The following is a 21,066-nucleotide window of genomic DNA, read 5'->3' as shown; positions in this document are numbered from 1 at the left end:
TTTGCAGGCAAATATGTAGAAAGAGCTCAGCCTTTGATCTCTTAGCTTGCTTTCTTCCTCTTTTCCTTCCCCTTCCTTCCTCCCTTCCTCCCTCCCTTCCTCCCTCCCTTCCTTCCTTCCTCCCTTCCTTCCTTCCTTCCTCCCTTCCTCCCTTCCTCCCTTCCTCCCTTCCTTCCTCCCTTCCTTCCTTCCTCCCTTCCTTCCTTCATTCCTTCCTTCCTCCATTCCTCTCTTCCTCCCTTCCTCCCTTCCTTCCTCCCTTCCTCCCTTCCTTCCTCCCTTCCTTCCTTCCTTCCTTCCTTCCTTCCTTCCTCCCTCCCTCCCTCCCTCCCTCCCTCCCTCCCTTCCTCCCTTCCTTCCTCCCTTCCTTCCTCCCTCCCTTCCTCTCTCCCTTCCTCCCTCCCTTCCTTCCTCCCTTCCTTCCTCCCTTCCTTCCTTCCTTCCTTCCTCCCTTCCTCCCTTCCTCCCTTCCTCCCATCCTCCCTTCCTCCCTTCCTCCCTTCCTCCCTTCCTTCTTTCCTCCCTTCCTTCCTTCCTCCCTTCCTTCCTTCATTCCTTCCTTCCTCCATTCCTCTCTTCCTCCCTTCCTCCCTTCCTTCCTCCCTTCCTTCCTTCCTTCCTTCCTTCCTTCCTCCCTTCCTTCCTTCCTCCCTTCCTTCCTTCATTCCTTCCTTCCTCCATTCCTCTCTTCCTCCCTTCCTCCCTTCCTTCCTCCCTTCCTCCCTTCCTTCCTTCCTTCCTTCCTTCCTTCCTTCCTCCCTCCCTCCCTCCCTCCCTCCCTCCCTCCCTTCCTCCCTTCCTTCCTCCCTCCCTTCCTCTCTCCCTTCCTCTCTCCCTTCCTCCCTCCCTTCCTTCCTCCCTTCCTTCCTTCCTTCCTTCCTTCCTTCCTCCCTTCCTCCCTTCCTCCCATCCTCCCTTCCTCCCTTCCTCCCTTCCTCCCTTCCTTCTTTCCTCCCTTCCTCCCTTCCTCCCTTCCTTCCTTCCCTTTTACTTGCTTTTCTTTTCTTTCACTATTTCTTTTTTTTCTTTATGCCTCTTTTTATCAGTTTTTCCCTCTATTTCTCTGCCCTTCTTGCAAAATTGCCTGCCTGCTTGTCTACTTTCTTCATTCCTTCCCTCCCTCTTTCTCACTCTCCATCCATTCCTCCTTCTTTTCCTTCTTCCCAACCTCAATCCCTTCCTCCTTTTACTATTAAAAAAAAAAATCAGTTGGTTTGACTGTTTTGTCCCTCTTGACTTCCAAATGAAATGGAACTAAGGGAGCTCTCTGGTTCTTCATGCCTATGTATGTGCACACAGATGCTGATACCTTTCCTAATACTCCTTCTTCCACATACATCAAAAGACACATATGGTAGTTTCCAGTGACAATCCCAATATGTTCACTTTTCTTATTCACAGCTGTCAGAATGATATAATAAAAAATAAACTGAACTTTATGGTATATGCCTCAGGGTAAATGTAGCTCACATATGCCATTACACTATCTCTTTGTTTTGTTCCTCGAAATATAAATGCCTTCATCTTGAAATAGCTTTCTATTAGCTACAGCTTCAGCTCAGAAAAGGTAAAAAAAAATAAAAAATATTTAAAACAAATGTCATCATTTTGCCTGAGTTATCTAACAAGTAATCATACTGGGAGGCAATCACAGTGCTTAAATATGAACACTTAACTTTTAGGCTAAAAATCAGAACATAATCAATAGACCCAATGGACTATTTGGTGATTGAACTTGCCCTCTGCCATAGTCATGGACCCCACCGAGAAAAATCTGTCCATATCACATCAAGGAACTAAAACAATTTATTTGGAAATACATATGTTTATTATTTCACAATATTATTTAGCGTGGACACAGACATACAAGAGCAAGTAATATCTGAGCTGGGTTAACTCAAGTTTCCAGCTAACCCAGCAATTAGATACGTTCAAATAAACAAAAAGTATATCAAGATCTATGTTCCACAAGTATAAACTTGTAATAGGCAAAGCATCTTTCAGCCTGGTTCCTACATTAATTTGAAGATTCGATCTTCATGCTGCTAAAGCAGAAAAAATCTGACAGACAAGTTACTCTGGAATTGTGTTTCCCACTGTGAACAATACAGGAAGTTTTACAATGAAAAGGGCTTAGTAGGCTCAGTCAAAATGAAGAAAATTGTCCTCCTGACTTTAGCTGGCACTGAAGACTGAGTTGGTCTCATTATTTTTGTTCTCAAATGTATACTAAAACTGTTTTGTTGAAGGTTTTATTTTGTTTTTTGTTTCTTTCTTCCTTCAAAATTATTGTGCAATTCAATTTCCAAGGCATGAATGAGATAACAAGAACTTTTTCCAAGGCTGGACTTTGCTCTCCAGTGTCTCCAGGAAACAAACAATCCCAGACTCCAGTAAATTAGTTATCTTAGCCCTCGGTGGAGACCACTTGCCCAGTCCAGCTGTTCTTTGGTCCTCAACTAGTTCTCAGGCTCATTTTAGGGTGGTTTAGTAAATTTGTGACTGTTTTGATTTGTGCTGCAATCACTTCTTTTTTTGTTGTTGTTTTCCAGAGCTCATGGGAAGACTATTTACGTGCTTCTTCGTGCTAAGATAAAACAAAGCTCTGCTGGAGAAGCAGACAATACACAAGTGCCCACCTGCAACAAAATGTGCATAAACTGTGCTCTCACTGGAGCTCATCAGCACAGTCCAGCTGCTTTTTGTTTACAGTGAGGGCAATGTTTTCCCTTACTGGAACAAGTATGGCCAGTCTTTTGCAACAAACATAAGAACTCCCAAGAGCTTTTTTTAACAAATATTTAGCAAGTGATAGCATGATAAAGAATAAAGCTAGAATATAGCAATGAATCTGAGGTTGGATTTCAGCTTCACTCTAAATTTCAAGGCTGATATTTTGATTTCTGGTTTTGGTACATCTCTAGAAAAAACGGTGCTGTTCTGGTGATTGAGCTGAGAACATATTTAGCAATATTTTTTTGTCAGCTATCATATTCATCTTTCAAACTTATGAATGTACAGATAATGAAAGTCTTAAATGAACTCATTATTCACTTATTAATATTAATGTATTTCTTCAGCAAACAACTTTTATCAGTGTTTTGTCAAAATAAGGAATGGTGAATATTAATACAATATAAATAATCTGTAATTTGGGCCACGTTACTTACCAGCTATGACTAGAAAGAAAAAAGGGCTGAAAAAGAGAGAACAAAGATAGAATGAAATGGATTCATTACAGAAATTATGAAATTTTAAGGACAGTTTTTGAATTCCTTTTTCAACTCCAATCTTTTGTTCTTTGCTCTTTTATTTTTCCTCATTTTTCTACCTTAAAATAAGGAAAAATCTGCATAGGAAAAATAATAATGATAATAATAAAAAAGTTCACTTTTCTTAAATGTATTATAATTTTTCATGAGTACTGAGGAAAAAGAATATTTTTAGCAACAAGTAAAAAATATTCTTAGTTTAAATTATTGACTATAAAGTACCAATTGTCAAAGAAATTTCAACTAACTTTTGCACTCATGGGCTTCAACAGCACAAAGCTCCCCTTTCAAGAAGTGAGGAAGGTTTCACAGAGGTGACAGAACCATCTTTGAAGGTTTCTTTGTTATTTTGTGACACTATCTTCACTCAGAAAATTTCAGTCCTTCTGAGATAAAGAAGATGAGACCATCCCTCTACAGCTGTAATTGCAAAAGTTCATATCACAAGATTGTCATATCTCAAGATTTCACCTTGAACATCTTTCTATTTGTTTTGTTTTGTTTTGTTTTACATAATCTTCTGATTTTTAAAGAATTAAGTTTCTTGACCCTCTAGGATACAGGGAAAACTTGGGAAATATAAGTTTCTCAGATCTCAGTAATCACAGATTCATAGAAATGCCCCATACAAGTTATGTTTAAGCCACATTTTTAATTTTTTGGCAATGTCTGAACTCCTGGCTTAACTATACTGAGCTTCTGGCCATCCTCTAGTAGTGAAAATGTACTCAAGGAGGTTAGGCTATTAGTATCAGTACATCCAACAGTCATTTAAATGAAAACTCTTTAAAACAATTTTGATAATGTGTATAATCTTCTGTTAAGACAAGAGGTGAAAAATAAAGAGCTAGCTTGAAGATGTGTTCAGCTCATATTCAATTAGAACATGTCTTTTGAAGGAAAGATTTTTTTTCCTCTACTGTAAAATAGTCCCGGCCTTACCACTAGGAAAGATGTTTTTTGGGATTCTTCTTGGCTTTATTTTAACCCTGAAAAATGTTCTCGGATTTCTTATTTGGCTTTCAAAATCTCTGCCAGGATTCAGTGTTTAATGTAATTTGATGGAAGTCAATGGAAAAACTCCAAGATGGCCATTTAAGCCAAGCATGGGGACTTTTCCCTTGGTCAGAGTGAAGTAGATTTCTCAGGCATCTTCCCTGCACCACTTATTCTCACACTATGTAAAGTGACTGTGAGTCACATACAATAAAAAGAAGGCTCAATCTGCGTCTGGTCCTGAAGATACAGATTCCCTGCTTTTGCTGTAGGAATTGGTCGATGATAGACCAAATTTATCATGAAGCATTAAAGGAAGGATTCTTGTGATGAGAGGCTGAAATTAGACAGTATCTTGAGGTCTCCATCTTCTTTTTCCCTTGGTAACACCTTTATTGAAACACAAAACTCTTCAGGGTGGAGACTTCACTTTTGCAAATGTGCTGGCCTTTCCAAATTGAGTAAAAATGTGTAAATTTTAGAAGTGATAAAGCACCTGCAATAACTACTAAAGCTCAAGGAATCTGTGGGTGTTCAGCATTTGTTTTACATCTTCACTTCCATTTAAGTTTCTACAGTGTAGGTAAGTGCTATCTGAGGCACCCAGAGAGAGACTTTCAAAAGCACCTTTATTTTATGTAGGAACACAACACCACCACAGAAGTCAATAGGATCTGTACTTCTAAATTTTGGGCTGGTTTACATTAAAACTTAAAAAAAAAAACAAAAAAAAAACCAAATCAAAACCAAAAAACACCTTTATGTTTTACTTACATTTAATCAAATAAAGATGGTGATTAGACCCAGAAAATACAGAGGAGAAGGAGGCTGATAAAAAGATTATGGCAAAAACACAGAAAAAGAAAAGACTTCCACGGCTTCAGCCAGAAATCAACATACCATTTTGCTAGGGGGCAGAGAGGTGAATTGAACTTGTGTGGCTACTGTAAGAATAACAGAAAATTGAGACTCTCACGACAGGTGTCACCATTAGAGACCAGCAAATGCCAATGCCAATGTTATTTCTGAGTTCCATCAGAGATTTCTCCTGATCATCTTCAGTGCTATCCCCAGCCCTATGTAAATATAATGAAAAGCCACTAGTTTAAATACATCGTAGTTGATTTATACCAGATATGGTCAATTACAGCTACTAAATTCTTTTTTTTTTTTTTTTTTTTATTTAGCCTACAGCACAATGTTAGAATTCATGCCCCCAGCATTGCTGCAGTTAGGGGTATCTTGGGTTGATATTATGTCAACTTGATGAAAGTGTTACCGAATTTTCTGTAATACTACAAAGATGCTTTTAAAAGACAATGATTTAACTGGAGGGGGTTACATGCATTTTGGAAGTAGCATGATTAAATTTGTAAGAATCAAGAAATGCAACTTAGAGAGCAAGCATAGTATTTTCTTAATAAAAATAGAATTCCAAGGTCTGGAGCCTAGTCAGTCAAGCTTAATTAAATTCAATAGAACTTACTTTCCTAAGCAAAGGAAAATAAAAAGAATGCAGAAATTGTGAAAATAGTTTGGAAAATAAAGCTTTGTATCTGGAACTAGAGGTACACAGCTGAAAAGCTGCTGTGAGGAATGGAGCTGGGTATGGAATGGTGTGGGAGAGAGGTGTCAAAGACACTCTAGAAAGATATAATACTACTAGAAACCAATGCACAGTAATGCCAGGAGAAAATAGCTGTGACTCAGATTATTCAGATGTCCGGATAGATCCCTGTAAGTCAATGGGACCTGATGGGCTTCACACGAGGGAACCTCAAGAGCTGGCTGATGTCATAGCGAGACCTCTCTCCATGATTTTTCAATGGTCATGGGAATCTGGAGAGGTCCTAGTTGACTGGAAGCTGGCAAATGTCATCTCAATCTTCAGGATGGGCATCAGGGATGACCTTGGAAACTACAGGCCTGTTGGCCTCACTTCTGTTCCTGGCAAACTCATGGAGAAGATTATTCTGGGAGTAATTGAAAAACACATAAAAGACAATGCAGTCTTTGGTCCGAGCCAGCACAGGCTCATGAGGGGAAAGCCCTGCTTAAGAAACTTCCTTTCTGTGACAAGGTTACCCAACTACTCAACCAAAGGAAGCCAGTTGATGTGATTTTTTTGCATTTCAGTAAAGCCTTTGATACTGTCTCTCACACTGTCCTCCTGGATAAGATTTCCACCATAGAGCCGGATAAACACACAATGCAGTAGGTGAGCAGCTGACTGATGGGCTGTACTCGAAGGGTTCTAGTAAATGGGGTTGTGTCAGACTGGTGACCAGTCACTAGTGGGGTTTCACAGGCATCCATCTTAGGGCCAGCATTCTTCTAAGTCTTTACAAATTATTTGGATGCAGAACTTGATAGCATACTAAGTAAGTTTGCCAGTGACACAAAATTGGGAGGAGCTTTGGCACTTTTGAGGGCAGAGAGGCCCTCTAGAGAGATCTGGACAAACTAGAGAACTGGGCAATCAATAGCTGCATGAAGTTTAACAAGAGCAAGTGCCCAATTTTGCGCCTGGGACACGGCAACCCTGGCTGTACAGACAGACAGAGGAATGAGATGCTGGAGAGCAGCTCTGTGGAGAGAGGGATCTGGGGATCCTGATAAACAAGTTGAACATGAACTGACAGAGTCCCTGGCAGCTAAGAGGACAACTGTGTCCTGGGTGCATCAAGCACAGCATTGCCAGCCGGGCAAGGGAGGGGATTGTCCCGCTCTGCTCTGCACTGGTGCGGCCTCACCTGGAGCACTGTGTGTGGTTCTGGGCACCACAAGATAAAAAGGATATAAAGATACTGGAGAGTGTTTAGAGGAGGGCTACAAAGTTTGTGAAGGGTTTGGAGGGGAAGCCGTATGTGGAGCAGCTAAAGTCACTTGGTTTGTTCAGCCTGGAGAAGAGGAGACTGAAGGGAAACCTCATCATGGTTTACAGCTTCATCACAAGTGGAGAAAGATGGGCAGGGCTGATCTCTTCTCTGTGATGACCAATGATAGGACCCATGGGGATGGCAGGAAGATGTGCCAGGGGAGGTTTAGGTTGGACATTAGGAAAAGGTTCTTCACCCAGAGGGTGCTGGACACTGGAACAGGCTCCCCAGGGAGGTGTCACAGCCCCAAGCCTGACAGTGTTCAATGAATAATTCGACAACACCCTCAGACACATGGTGTGAATTTTGGAGCTGTGCTATGCAGGGACAGGAATTGGACTTGATGATCCTTGTGTGTCCCTTCCAACTCAGGACATTCTATGATTCTATGAAATGAAAAGGGAGTTAGGCAGAGATATTCTGTTGAAATTCAGTTTCAGCTGAGTCCATCTTCTTTTCATTAGGGTTCTGCTAGTTATTTTTTTTCTGTTTACCCCTTTACAGAAAAAACATGTTTGTGCTGATCTGATCTAACTTTTTTTGCTTTCTTGTTTAAAGTCAAACAAAAGGCTTGCCTCATCTAGAAACACTTAAAAAGAATAAAAAATATGAAGGCCTGCATCAGATAAATGAGAGTAGTTTAGTCCCATCTTTCACTTTCAACCTCAGAGTATTAGATATTTTTGTTCCCTTTCTTTTTTCACTAACCTGGATCAGCCTATCTCTCCACTTATGAAAATAGTCCACCCATGCAGGTGACATTTTCAGTGAACTACAGAAAAAACTCAAACAAAGAGACTTCTATCATGCTGTTGATTGGACTTTTCAAGAGGAAGTCAGATATGTCACGTTTGTCATACAAATTCATATTTTAGTACTTTACAGAGAACAAAATAATACCAGTACTGAAATAGCAGCCCCCTGGTCAAAGTAAATGGTCATACCAAGAAATCAAATTAATCTGAAGAGGACTGGAGAGTCATTGATCCTTTGGGTCAGGAGTTTCCATCAAGATCGTATTAGACTGTGCTCTGCATTGCACAGCTTTCTAAGAAAAATCTTTTTGAGTTGATTTAATGATAAGGATAACAGAGAATTTTGAAGCAGAAACAAAAGACAGAGTCCTAGCCATACTAGAAGAAAGGTGAAGATCATCTGAGGTTTGGGGAACATAAACAAATGGTCAGGTTCTGACAGCCCTAAACTGGCTCTGCCCAAGGGTGTCCACACCACACACAGAACACATAGACTAAGTTTCATCCAGCAGACATATTTACTCCCTGGATAAAACCATTAGAGTGCTAACAAGGAGACAAAATGCATTGATCTGGTATAAGAGGGGCAGAACCAGTGCAAAGTACTTCTGATTTTTGCAAGGCAAGCTTAGCAACAAAGGAGGGGCGAGCCAGCTGCCTTAGATTATGAAACAACAAGTGACAATCAAGTAGGAAAACCAGGGAATTGGGACAATAGTCTCCATTACAAGAGAGATCAAACTAAATAGATGCCCCACATTGAGTACTGTGTGCAGTTTTGAGTGCCTCAATATAAGAAGGACATAAAGCTATTAGAATGTGTCCAGGTCTTCAGGGCAAGAAACTGAAGTCACTTGGCTTGTTTGTCTTGGAAAAGACAATGCTGAGGAGTGACCTCATTGCAGTCTGTACTTTCCTTAAGATGAGCAGAGGAGGGGAAGGTGCTGACCACCTCTCTCTGGTGACCAGCCATAGGACATAATGAAATGGAATGAAACTGCATCCTGGGAAGTTCAGGTTGGACATTAGGGAAAGGTTCTTCACTGAGAGGATGGTCAGTCATGGAAACAGGCTCCCCAGGGAAGTGATCATAGCACCAAGCCTGTCAGAGTTCAAGGAACATCTGGTTGATGCTCTTAGTCATATGGTTAATTTTTAGGTAGTCCTGCAAGGAGCAGGGAGTTGAACTCAAGAATTCTTATGGGTCCCTTCCAACTTGAGATTTTCCATGATTCTGTGATTATATGATATACAGTGTAACTCTGATTTCATAATTCCAAGATTATCTGTTGCTGCAGGTTGACTGCAGCACTGAGATGCAGGGTACATGAGTTCTGAACCCAGTATGTCTAGGAGCAGAGAAGTCTCCCTTCTGCACACACCTCCTTTTAGTGAGGGGAGAAATTGTCAGCTTCTCTGAAAACACTGAATGGGAGAAAAGTGTCTAAGGTGAAAGAACTTGTTTTGAGTAATTTATCTCTTGAATGAGAATGGAGTTAAAGCACCTTGGATTTTACATTGACTTAAAGTCTGCTATAGACTTGTGTATCCATAAAATCATTTCTTATTGCCAATCTGATCCTGAGATACTTCAGATATGGTACTCTAACAAATTTCAATACCTATATTGACATGAGAAAACACAAAATTCCCAGAACAGTCTACCTGCAGGTGTCTACACATCTGCCAAGCATCTAAGCTCCTGATAGAGTTAAAGGAAATGTAATTAGGACAGTCATTGGTTTCTAAAACTCACTTAGTTTTCCTTAATGAATGTGTCTATTGCCATTTGATTTTCCCTTGTGGATCCCACTTGGCTCACATCTGCATTTTCAGTACAGCTTGTGTCTCCTACAGGGTCTGTGGCTTGTTTGTCCAAGCTATGTAAATGTCTCAAATGCTCTAGGATGTCTCCCTTTCTGAAAGCAGAGAGATCTGTGTTACTCAAATTATCAGCTCACCTTGAAGTAGTTATCTAAGCCAGCATTCAGTTGCCTAAATATAGTCTTGTGTCACTTTAGATTCTGAGAAATATCTTGCCTGGCCTTTAGCTGTTGCTTCACAACAGTGTTATCTTCCATAAATCCTGTGTTAACTTGTCAGTCCAGTAGGAATGCCTTAAACAGTTAAATTCTACTCTTAATGGGTGGTCTGCTGGATAAAATGTCTGTTGGCTGTACCTATCAGAAAATTAAATGCTCAGCTCACATACAGACACCTAAATACAGGTTCTTTAGTCTTAAATGGGATCATACCCCTAAGAATCACTGATTGATCGTTAGAATTCTACATGTTAACTTCGAGCATACTGGCTAATAGAAAAACATAATTTTAGTTCTCTTTTCCATCAGAGCTCTTGCTCAAGACATTTTGATCAAGACATCTTGATCTGAATAAAGAGAGCAGAATTTTAAGTGTAGTGACTGAAACAAAGGTTTGTATAGACCATCATTAATTTCTTAAGAACAGAGCTAGATGTATACTGCAGGTCAAGGGAATCCTGTAGCCAAAGTTTCACTGAAGCTCATTCGTAGACTCAGAGAATCATGAAATCGTAGAATAACTTGGGTTCCTGGTGATAGTAGACCAATTTCTGGTAGTAAACAATTTGTCAGGGTTGAATGTTTGCAAGTTATTTGAGCACAAAGCTCCAAAATAGTAAACAAATAAATAGATATGTATTTGAGGAAGAAAATGTGCAATTTCTGTGGAATGCCAAATAGTAAAATTTGCTCATCATTCATTTGTGGCAGAAAGCCCTTTTGCAATATTCATGGCATTTAGATAGCTAGAAATTTTTAACTAAATTAGTGCACTTGATCCCACCTGAATCGATGCCATTCATATCTAAAATATCCAATACGTCATTCTCAGATGGATATTTTCCCTCTTCTTTCAAAGTATTCAGCAAATACTGCAGAAACTATTTTTGAACCTATCGGTAATTCTATCCAGCCATGCATCAGTGTCAAATATCTCATTACAAATGAAACTGACAGAGAAGGTGGCCAAAGTCAACTATAAACTTGTAAATCAAAGCCAATATTTGAGTTCAGGTCAGGATGTGGCACCAAAAGCTTTTACTAGCTTGGCTATATGTGTCCTCCCTGTTAGAGAACAGAGGGCAAACAACAATACTCCTCTATTGCACCATTCAGAAATTCTGATCTTGAAACAATATTGCCTCATATGAGAGATTAGGATGAGCAACTTTACTTGAATTTTCTGGCATAAAGACATTTGCTACAGTAAATCTAAAATTAGATCCTGCAAGAAACATTACTATTCTGAAAACTACTGTTAATCTACATAAAGAATGTGATCATAGACCATCATAAGGACCTTGATCAAATCATCACTCAAAGAACAATATATTTTTCTTTAAAATAATCTTTTTGAAAATGGTTATTTAAAATTTCATAGCAGAAGCAAAATTGAAACCCTAAGAAAACAAAACATTTTGTTGCACATTCTTTTTCTTCTCTGTAGGAGATGAGAAGACAAAAGCATTCTGATCGTGTAAAAAGAAAAAAAAAAAAATTGGATAAAGACTTGAATCAAATAGAAAAGGTTCTATTTGGATTGGGACTGAAATAGGTAAGAGAGTTTGAATTTGAAGGAAAATTGTGGTGTTGGAACAAATTAAGAAAAGGGACATTTTTGGAAGAAGGATGTAAGTAGTTTTCAAAGGGAGCTTTGTAATATTTGGAAGAATAAAAGAATCATTTAATGCTGAACTAAAATGAATTGAGATTCCAGTCCTTTTGAGGTTTGTCTATCCCTAGCCTTAGTTACTGTGAAGTTCCTTGACAACAGTAATAAAGCATTTACACTGAGAGTCTTGACTTGTGCCCACCTGAAACATTCTTCTTCTATTGACTCAGAAAGCTTTGGGGGCAAAAATTGTGTGAAGCAATGAGCCTATTCAATATTAGACAAAGGGATAAAGCATACAATACCAGAGACATATTTTCTCTTTGCCTATGAAATGTTTCAAGTGAAAACTGCTTCTTTCAGCACTGCAGACCTTCTGGGAAATGACCTGTACACTGGATAAGTTGACAGGCACAGTAGGGGATTTCATTACACCTCAGAATTTGACTGGCACAACCAGCTTTCTCTGGCTCTCTCTAACCCCTGGCAAGTGCTTGGAATTGAATCTGTAAATGTTAATCAATATTTCAGGGCTATTAAATAAAGAAAGGCATTGTGGAAATCAAAGCACTAACAGCTAGCATGGTGCTATACAACGACTTCCAGGCCATCAAAAACCTTGTAGGGAGCAAAAGAGCAAATATTTTAATAAAACAATTACCTCTACAATTTCAAATCTGCAGAAGAATGTTACATCTCCAACCTTATCACAGTAACTTAATTTTCATTTCAAACAGGTCAGTGAACAGGAGAAACTAAATACAGATATTTTATGAGTCTTTAAGATACTATCCTAGATCTTTGGGAAAGTAAAAGCCCACCACGTGTTTAAAATATCTGCAAGCACATCCATGTCTTCTCAAAGATGAAATAGGGCAGAACTCTACTCAAAGCCTAAGGGAGTTTCACTGGTGATTTCAGTGAATACAGGCTCTGAGTGGGATTCATGGGTGGGACTGATTTAACACAGCTGTAGAGAGCTGCACCATAGGCAGCTATGGTTGAGCTCATCACCTGAGGCTCACTTTGGAGAGAAATGAGAGCTTCTGGAGTGCAACTTATTTCATGCTAAAGCCAATGTCTAAAATAGGTCAAATGACTTGCATCTTAAAGCTCTCTATTCTCTGAAGTGATTACAAAGAGAGCCACAGGTAGCCAAAGCAACTAAGCAATAGACATCCAAATACACGAGATGAATCACTACCTCCCCATATATCTAGTGGTGCATGGATATTAACCAGATGGCAAAATGCAAGTGAACCTGTGTTATGCTCAGGCAAGTGTGCAAAAGGGTAAGATAACAAAAATAGTTAAATATTTTCAAGATTTTTCAGGATTTTCCCTGTAATTAAGTTTGAAATGGGTCTATGGGAGTATATGTATTTATATCAAACACCCACTGAGTGAAAAATTATTTATAATTTTTTCTCCCCTTTACAAAACAAAAGTCCATCTGTCCATCCACAAACTGGTAACTTGCTGTAGGATGAAGTAGCAGCTCTTGGTTTCTTTAGAGTCCTGGTAGATGCAGAAACTGGATGCTGATTTGACAACACTAGATGATGCTTGCCAACTTGACAATATTACCCCACCTCTGAGAGAGGAAACACCCTCCAATTTGCTTCCTTTGCCTTCAAGAGTTCAGGGAGAACCAGATACTATGACGAAATACCAAGGCAAGATACAATTACTTCTGAGTCTGCCAGTAGCTGTTGAGCACACTATCTCCTGCAAAAGTAAATTCCCATTTCTCAGCAAGATGACCACAGTGAGGTGTTGAAAATAAATGGAGAATGATTCAAATTATTTCAGAATTAGTTTAAAGAAATCTGCTGTCAGCAATTTTTAGATAGTGACATGGTAGTCTGCCATGTCCATCCCATTTTGAAGGCAAGAGAATGTTAACGTTTCTTTACTACTATTGTATTGAAAGAAAGTATGGAGAAAAAAATAAAGGAAGACTGCTACTCACGATACAATGAGAAAAGGAAAGAAACTGGTGACTGCTCGGCATCTCGTGTGCCTACCCATGCTATGCTGTCTCTGGTAACAATTGCATAATAAACTTGACAATGTTGATTTGGTTAACTACACTGAGCTAAAATCCTCATAGGTAGGCCCTATTTATAAAAAAAACCAAATTCTGAAACTGACCTTCATGTTTGATCATGTTCCATTCCTGAGAGTGGTGGAACTAGATGTTTTGGTGAATGAGTTTTATTGATGTTTTTGGTAGGTGGAGAAGAAATGTCAAGACTTGCTCAGAAGGGTCACAAAAACTCTTCCGGCTGACTCAACTCAAGCACTGATCTTCTGAACATGTGGAAGTGTACCTCTGACTTTCAGAGATGTCCTGTGTGCCAGAGGCTTTGGAACACCTCAGAAATTGATTCTCCAAGAAATACAGCCAAGACTGTTAAAGAATGAGAGAGTGTTATTCACAGTTGCTGGTCACACCATGGAGTTCATAAGATGTTGCACTGGACACCTGGCTCAGTAACTCCACCTGAAATGTCCTTTGCCCCAGGCCCTGTGTGATGGTACTAATCTGTCCTTGAAGGAATATAGTATACGCTGAAGCTGTGTAAAAATCCTTGCAAGGATAGGCACATTATGTCAGGTCTCAGCAGGATGGAGGAGGTTAGTGTTCATAGGACACCATCAGACCTCCTGCCTCTGAGCCTAAGTATAGCCGAAGAGACAGAAAGAGATAGAGCACTACACTCTTCCTTGTCATAGTCTCAGCCTCTGACACTTGGTGAAGCTCAAATCCCAATCGTTTTCTTTCATTTATTCTCATGTTCTCCCTCCCTTGTTAAATAAAGCACCTGTTATTCACAGCTTTCATCAGCCTCCTCCAAATCTAATGAGACTGCAGAAAGTTTGCCTGCAAACTCCCACTCCTTCTGTCAGCTTGATTGTCTGGGGATGCCTTCTGAAGCTATTCATGCTCTATCACCACCTTCTGCTTCCTCACCTTCTTTCCCCTCTCCTTAGTTGAGGCATGTGCTTGCCTGTCATCTTCTCTCAAGTCACTCCTGCTGGGTTGTGTAAGATACAAAAAAGCTACAAAAGTGTATTTAATTTACTAGTGTTATAACACAAGCCTTCTCCCACCATGTTTCAACTATCCTTACAGTAATTTCAGGATATGAGATATTCTCACAATGACAGAGCAAGTTCTCCCTGAGTGCTCTGGTTTTCCTTTCTCTTCTGGTCTGGATGAAAGGCATGAAAACTGGAAAATGTTGCTTTAATCTCCAGTAAACGTTAAAAGAGTTGAGACTGTGCAATCAGACCAGACCATGCAGGTTAGAGTATTAAGAGGATATTCCTTCCAGATGACAACGTCATTTATGGTGCCTTATGTGAAGCTGCTTCATGAGAGAACACAAAATATTCTCTCAGGAAACCTGTCGTTGGCACACTCTTCCATGTCGTCTTTGGAAAGATCTGCAATGGGAATGCGAACACCATTACAAATGAAAGGAAACACCAAAGTTGTCATGGAACTGAAATACTTGAGGTGAACATTTTTAGAGAAGGCTGAACAAATGACTGGTAGTGTTGGTGCTGAGGTGATAAGTCTCTCTAGGACTTCTGGCTTGTCCCAAGCTTGCCTTCAACCTGGTGCCTGACCTGATTTGAGATACTGGCATCAAAATCTGTCTTCTCTCTTCTGCTTTAGCTGTCTAATGCAAAACTGAGAATGTGAAAGGCTGAGACTTCTGTTTCTCTTGAGATGTAAGTTCACAAACCTCTATTTTGAGATACTTGGGAAGGTCTGACATGGTTTGAGTATTCCTATAGAAGAAGAATTGTATGGCCAGCTAAGGTGAAAGTACCTAACCTAAGGAATATGAGCTGCACAACAACCTGGACAGAGCACCACTCTTCACAGAACATGGTTTTACCATGCTTGCATCATTTGTCTTCAAGCACATGGGAAGATAAGCAGGCTTGTAGAACGTATGAGGTGGCATATTGTGGAAAAATGCTGTCAAACTTAGTGGGATGACCTGAGCCTGTCTATCTAAATCCCTCCTTGGTTTTGGTTGTGCACAATATTCCTCCTCTCTTTATGATTGAAACTGTTGAAAGGGGTACTATGTAAAATAGATATCACCCTCCTTTTCAGGGGAGGCTGTGGTTCATGAATCATCGATTGTAAGATTAAAGCATACCTGCTGCACTCAACTGGACTTCTGTTTCTATAAGCATTTGGCTTTAAATTCTTATTCACTCATATCAACAAGGGACAAGAACGCCAAGGTCAGAGTAAAAGCTACGTGGCACTGGTATGAATTTAGGTGAAGAACGAGTTTCTGTGATGGCTGTGGCTGAAAAATCTGAAGTCTCATTTTTATAGCTGTAAAATGTTTATACAATGTGATGTTTATGGAGAAGAAAGTCTACTGTTGTCTCCGTTTCGGATTTCACCCTAATTTTTGTCCTGTTTGATCTTTGTATGGATCCTGTTGAAAAGTGAATGTTGGCTGTCTAATAGGGTGACTACATAAAAGACTTTCTCTGGATTTAGAATTCATAAAACTTTCTGCTGTTTTCAGAAGGATGGTCTACAAAAATGCAGGCTGGAAGGAATAGAGAGGCAAAATAGGCAGCACAGTACATGTTTCAGCAAGGAGTATGAAGAGATGGTACAAGCCCCAGGAGCTCTCTGAGCTCTTTGAAAAGCAGTATCAGTTTCATATATGACACGTTCCAAGAATATTCCCAAGGATTTAGTGGTCAGATTTGTGATTTATTTCATTCTACTTTAGCATATGTGAGCCAATAGGACAGTTTTTTTTGTATTTTACATATCTAGTATCATTTGGGTCTATTGATCAATTTTTTTTTTGGCTTGTCTTGGTAGGCCTCTAATTGTTTGGTGGTCTGAATCTTAACGTTTACTGATCAAATAAATCACATATTGGTGACTAAAATTTCAGCAGGAAATGAAGCAACTGATTGTTGTTCCCAGGCTCTCCAAATAGCGTTGTTGGTAACTCTGTTCATGGCTGTCCCCAGGCCTTTCTCTGTTTGACTTGATCTTTGACAAACATAGAAACATACTTCATAAAAGTCACAGCCTCTCAAATCATGATAAAAGTAGTAATTTGAGCCTACTGATACACACTGAAGGGCAGTGAGATTTAAAATAAATGTTAAGTAGCTAACTGTAAGAAATTTCTCCCTCTGGACTTAAACACAAATATGAGGGAGAGTAATAACCATAGGATATAATGAAATTGCAGAAAAATATCAGTTTTAAAAATAATATAAGAAATATGTGAGTCAGAACAGTTACATGCAATCCACTTTAAAATGTTGAATATTGAGACTGGGACAAGGACTTTATGGATTAAAGCAAGTTATTAAGAAGTTATTTCATCATTATAGCATAAGCTTCCTTTCTTTAGGAAGGGAGGTTTTTTTAATTATTTTTGCTTCAGAAGGCTGCTGAGTGAAACTCATATAATGACACTGTCAAACTTATCATGTCTCAATTGTATTAACACCTTCTTTTGAAGTTCCTAACATGTAAAATGCAATTTACTGTAAAAGGTTTCAACACCTACTGAAAGAAATTCAAGAGTAGAGATATGGTGCATTTCAGCATGCATTTTGGAGAGTTCAGGAGGTTTTTCTGTTGCTGTTTATAAATCTGATATACTGGGCAAGTTGGTAGTATACTCTTCTAGCCTAATGGCAAACTAACAAGGGAAAAATATCACTGTTTATTTGAAATGTTAAAAAATATTAAAATATAATGTGGATGATCATCCCAGAGATCAGCAAAACTAGTCAGTTAGCACAAAACCAACCTCAACTAAAATTTAGTAAAAAACCTTGTTTATGTGTTGTTCAAATTCAGTGTCAATGTATGAGCTGTTCTCTTCCTTTTTTACACTCTAAATCCAAAAGAATTCTGCTGAAAAGAAGAGGAAGAACATCTTTGCAAAGCCTACATGAGGGAAAAATGCAATTGAGGTTTTTTTCCTGAATTTCAAAAGTTAAACTCTTTTGAGTAGGTTTAAATCATGATTTGGCTGGAGCTAATATGTAAGTTCTTAGAAGTACACAGTGCTCATAAAAAAAGAAAAGTTCAAGGTTTCAACTATGATGTTGTTATATTATTTAACATCATGGTTGAAATACTAATACTCGTGGGCTATAGTTATATGGATATAACTGATTCATCTTTGGAAACAAGTAAAACTTCACCAGTCTTTTAGTTTCATACTAGTATAACTGATATCAAACACTATCATAACAATATGATCATAAACATGGCATAGTTTCTGATTCACGTTTCAATAGTCAAACCCCTATCTGAAATATTTCCAATAGGTGATAAATTGTTTCTTATATAATTGACAGGAATTTTTTTTAAGATTTATTTTCTTTACCACCATTGTATTTCAAAGGCCTAAGTTATTGTATATGAATATGTTCCTCTGTCTGCAGCTGCCACTCTTTTTGTCTCAGGCAAAAACTTTGTGTTCTTCCATTTCTAGATGGTTAGTCATATATTTGACAGGGATGTCTGGTTTTCATGGAGCTGGAAATGCTTAGTATTACAATGGCTCCTTTCAGATTCCTTCCAAGTTAGACACCTAAAAACCCACAAAGGTATTAAAATCCCAGAGCAATTCTGAAAATCTTAGCAATAAGCTTTCAGCAACAAACTGCACAAATCTAGTTTTAAAGAGCCTTCTTCCAATAGTTTCTACCTGGAAGTCATGATTCTGCAATTGAAGTGGAAGCTCTTTGAAAGCTATTCTTCTCCCTAGGTACAAATGAACTATTTATTTATGACTGATGAAGTGTTCTCCTGTTCAGCTATCATTTTTTTTTTTTTTTTTTAATAGTTAAGTTATAAATAACTATTGTAACAAAGCCTTAGGCTTCTGAGCTCCAGATAAGGCTGAATGCACTTTATGAGAAGCAGAACGTATTGGGACAAAATGCCTAGAATGGTAACAACAAAGAAGAGTGGATTATGTAATCTGTACACAAACAAGCCTCTTCCCCCCGCTTCGTATCGCTGTCCATTGAATTCTGCATCATGCACAAAGCACGGCATGCATTCAAACAAAGATCTAACGTGGCATTGTCATTACATTGTGCTGCATTATTTACTACTGCTATGTAAGATTTCTATGGGGAAAATTTCACAGCTAAGAAAGATCTTGTTTTATTGTGAGTAAAGGTAACACATTTTTTGTTGTTTCCAAAGAACAAAGACAATAAAACTAAGAGACTAACATTTTCCTCTCCAATTATGCCCATGTTTTCCCCCTCACACACCCTTTTCTGCAGTTCAAATGAGGAGATCAAGATTAAGACTGCTGAACTGATAAAGGTAAAGTCTGCCTTTATGTAAAGCCTTATTTTTACTCCCCTACAGAAGCTGCCAGTTCTTGACAAATATTGGATAAACTAGAGCTCTCAGTGTAATCCTATGGTCCAGGGACATGAAGTAATTCATACTGAAAAACAAACAAAAAATCCACATCTTTGAATGTTGCCTTTGTTTGTAAATATATTCCATGGTTTTGAAGACTTTTTCTAAATAAAAATTAATGGCCTTCTTTCCATATGTGTGCATATGTTCAGCAAATAAGTGTGTATTTAGGCATTAAATAAATGACAGACCATCCCAGAAGTTGCATGAGTACCCTGACTGGTAGAAAGAAGCACGAAACATTATTTATCACTTTTGAAATTAACAGATACATTATTTTTCCTTTGTTTTCACTGATCCTTGACACAAAAAGTTTTAAATAATTGTTGAACAAAACAATTGCGAGACCTTCCACAATCTACTGATCGCCACATAACTGAGGGGATGTAATAGATACAGACATCATTATGAGTAGACAATAAATAGGAAAGGCAGGAATTAATGCCATTTCTGATAGAGATTTTCCCTGTTCTGATAACTTCTGTCTTTATTGCCTCTCCTCATCTGCATTGCAGCAGTATTTTAGATAGAAAACATCCATTTCCCTACATTACTGTGCCTGAATTTTGGAATCCAGGAAAATTTCAAAAGAAAATGCATAGTAAACTTCAAGGCATGCAGTTCTGGAAAGCAGATATGATCAACTGGGGTTATAGGCAGCTAAATTCCTATTTAATTTCATTGCAGGGGACTTCATCCTTTTGTGTAGACATATGACATGTAGTCTGTACAGAAACCTAGTAATCTGCAAAGATTCTGTCTTTGGAGAATGGAAGTACGATGGATACCTTTAATAACAGGTGTAACAGACCTGGTGAACCCCCAAAGTGTATGCAATGTATGATTGACCTGTATGTAGTTAAGGAAGATGGTCAGGACATGGGCCATTTAGCAGCATGGTCAGAGATGAATGAGGTATATCAGAAATTCCAGCTACAGTAGGATGTTCTGGGATCTCATCCAGACACAGTTTCCAGGAGGGAAGGTAATACCTGCCTGGTATGTACATTTAGTTCAGATATTGCCTAGTTAATCATTGCCTTCCCATGCCTTGAGGATGGCTTTACATTGGTTGCTGAGCTCTGTATTGTCCCACTTTGATCCTGTACTAGCCAAATGACAAAGATGTTTTTAACTGATAATCACAAAAGCAATAACCTGTATTGCTATGATAATACTGTGATATATAAGCTTTGTAAAAGGCCTCAGGCTCAGGTGATTTGGTCTCCGGTTTTTCTTTTTCCCAGATGGGTTTGTTGAGTTGTTTGTAAGGTGGCCACTATAGAGTTTTCTATTCTTTTTCACCAGTGAAATAGAAGACAGAATTCTGACAGCACATGCTCAAAACACTGTGCAGACATTAATTAACAAGCGAGAGATGATGAACAAGTGGTGAAAAGTTTCAATGCTTCTGTCTTGCCTTGAAAACCCGAGCAGAATGGCCCATGCTTCTATGGACCAGCCAACTATAAATGCCAACTGGGAACAGTATGACAGTATTCAGACTCAAAGTCTGCAGTCGAACTGTCAGCGGCATCTAATTAGCGGAGTTCTAGATCAAGAATAAAATGTGTTTGACTCTTTATAAATATGATGTGTAAAAATGTTACATAATGACATGCTGCTGCTCTACATCCCCCTTAATGTTTTGACAAGGGGCGTCAAGTGGTGAAAAACTGCAAAGTGCCAAAGTATTTCAATGACTGCATGCTAGGGGCTGAATTCTCCATTTCAATTTCTTAAGCACTGAGATCCAGAAATGGGGCAGGCTCTGGGGATAAATGAAGCTTGTTCAGTTTAACAAGCTGTTGTGATTGATTTTTTTTTTTTTTTTTAATAGAAATTGGAATATGTATGACATGTTAGAAAGTGGCTTGCTAGAAGAGAAAGGGTGGTCTCCTGACAGAGGCAGTTGAAATCAATCTGCGGAGGACCCAGAGCTACTTCTGCAGGTCACCCTCTGTATTCCTAGGCAGGCTGCTTAAAAGTTTAAAATTTTAAAATTTAAAAATTCCCACCATTGCCTATTAAACTTGCGT

This window comes from Nesoenas mayeri, assembly GCF_963082525.1.
Source record: "Nesoenas mayeri genome assembly, chromosome: 1".
NCBI classification, from domain to species: Eukaryota; Metazoa; Chordata; class Aves; order Columbiformes; family Columbidae; genus Nesoenas; species Nesoenas mayeri.
This window is presented reverse-complemented; position numbering follows the sequence as displayed.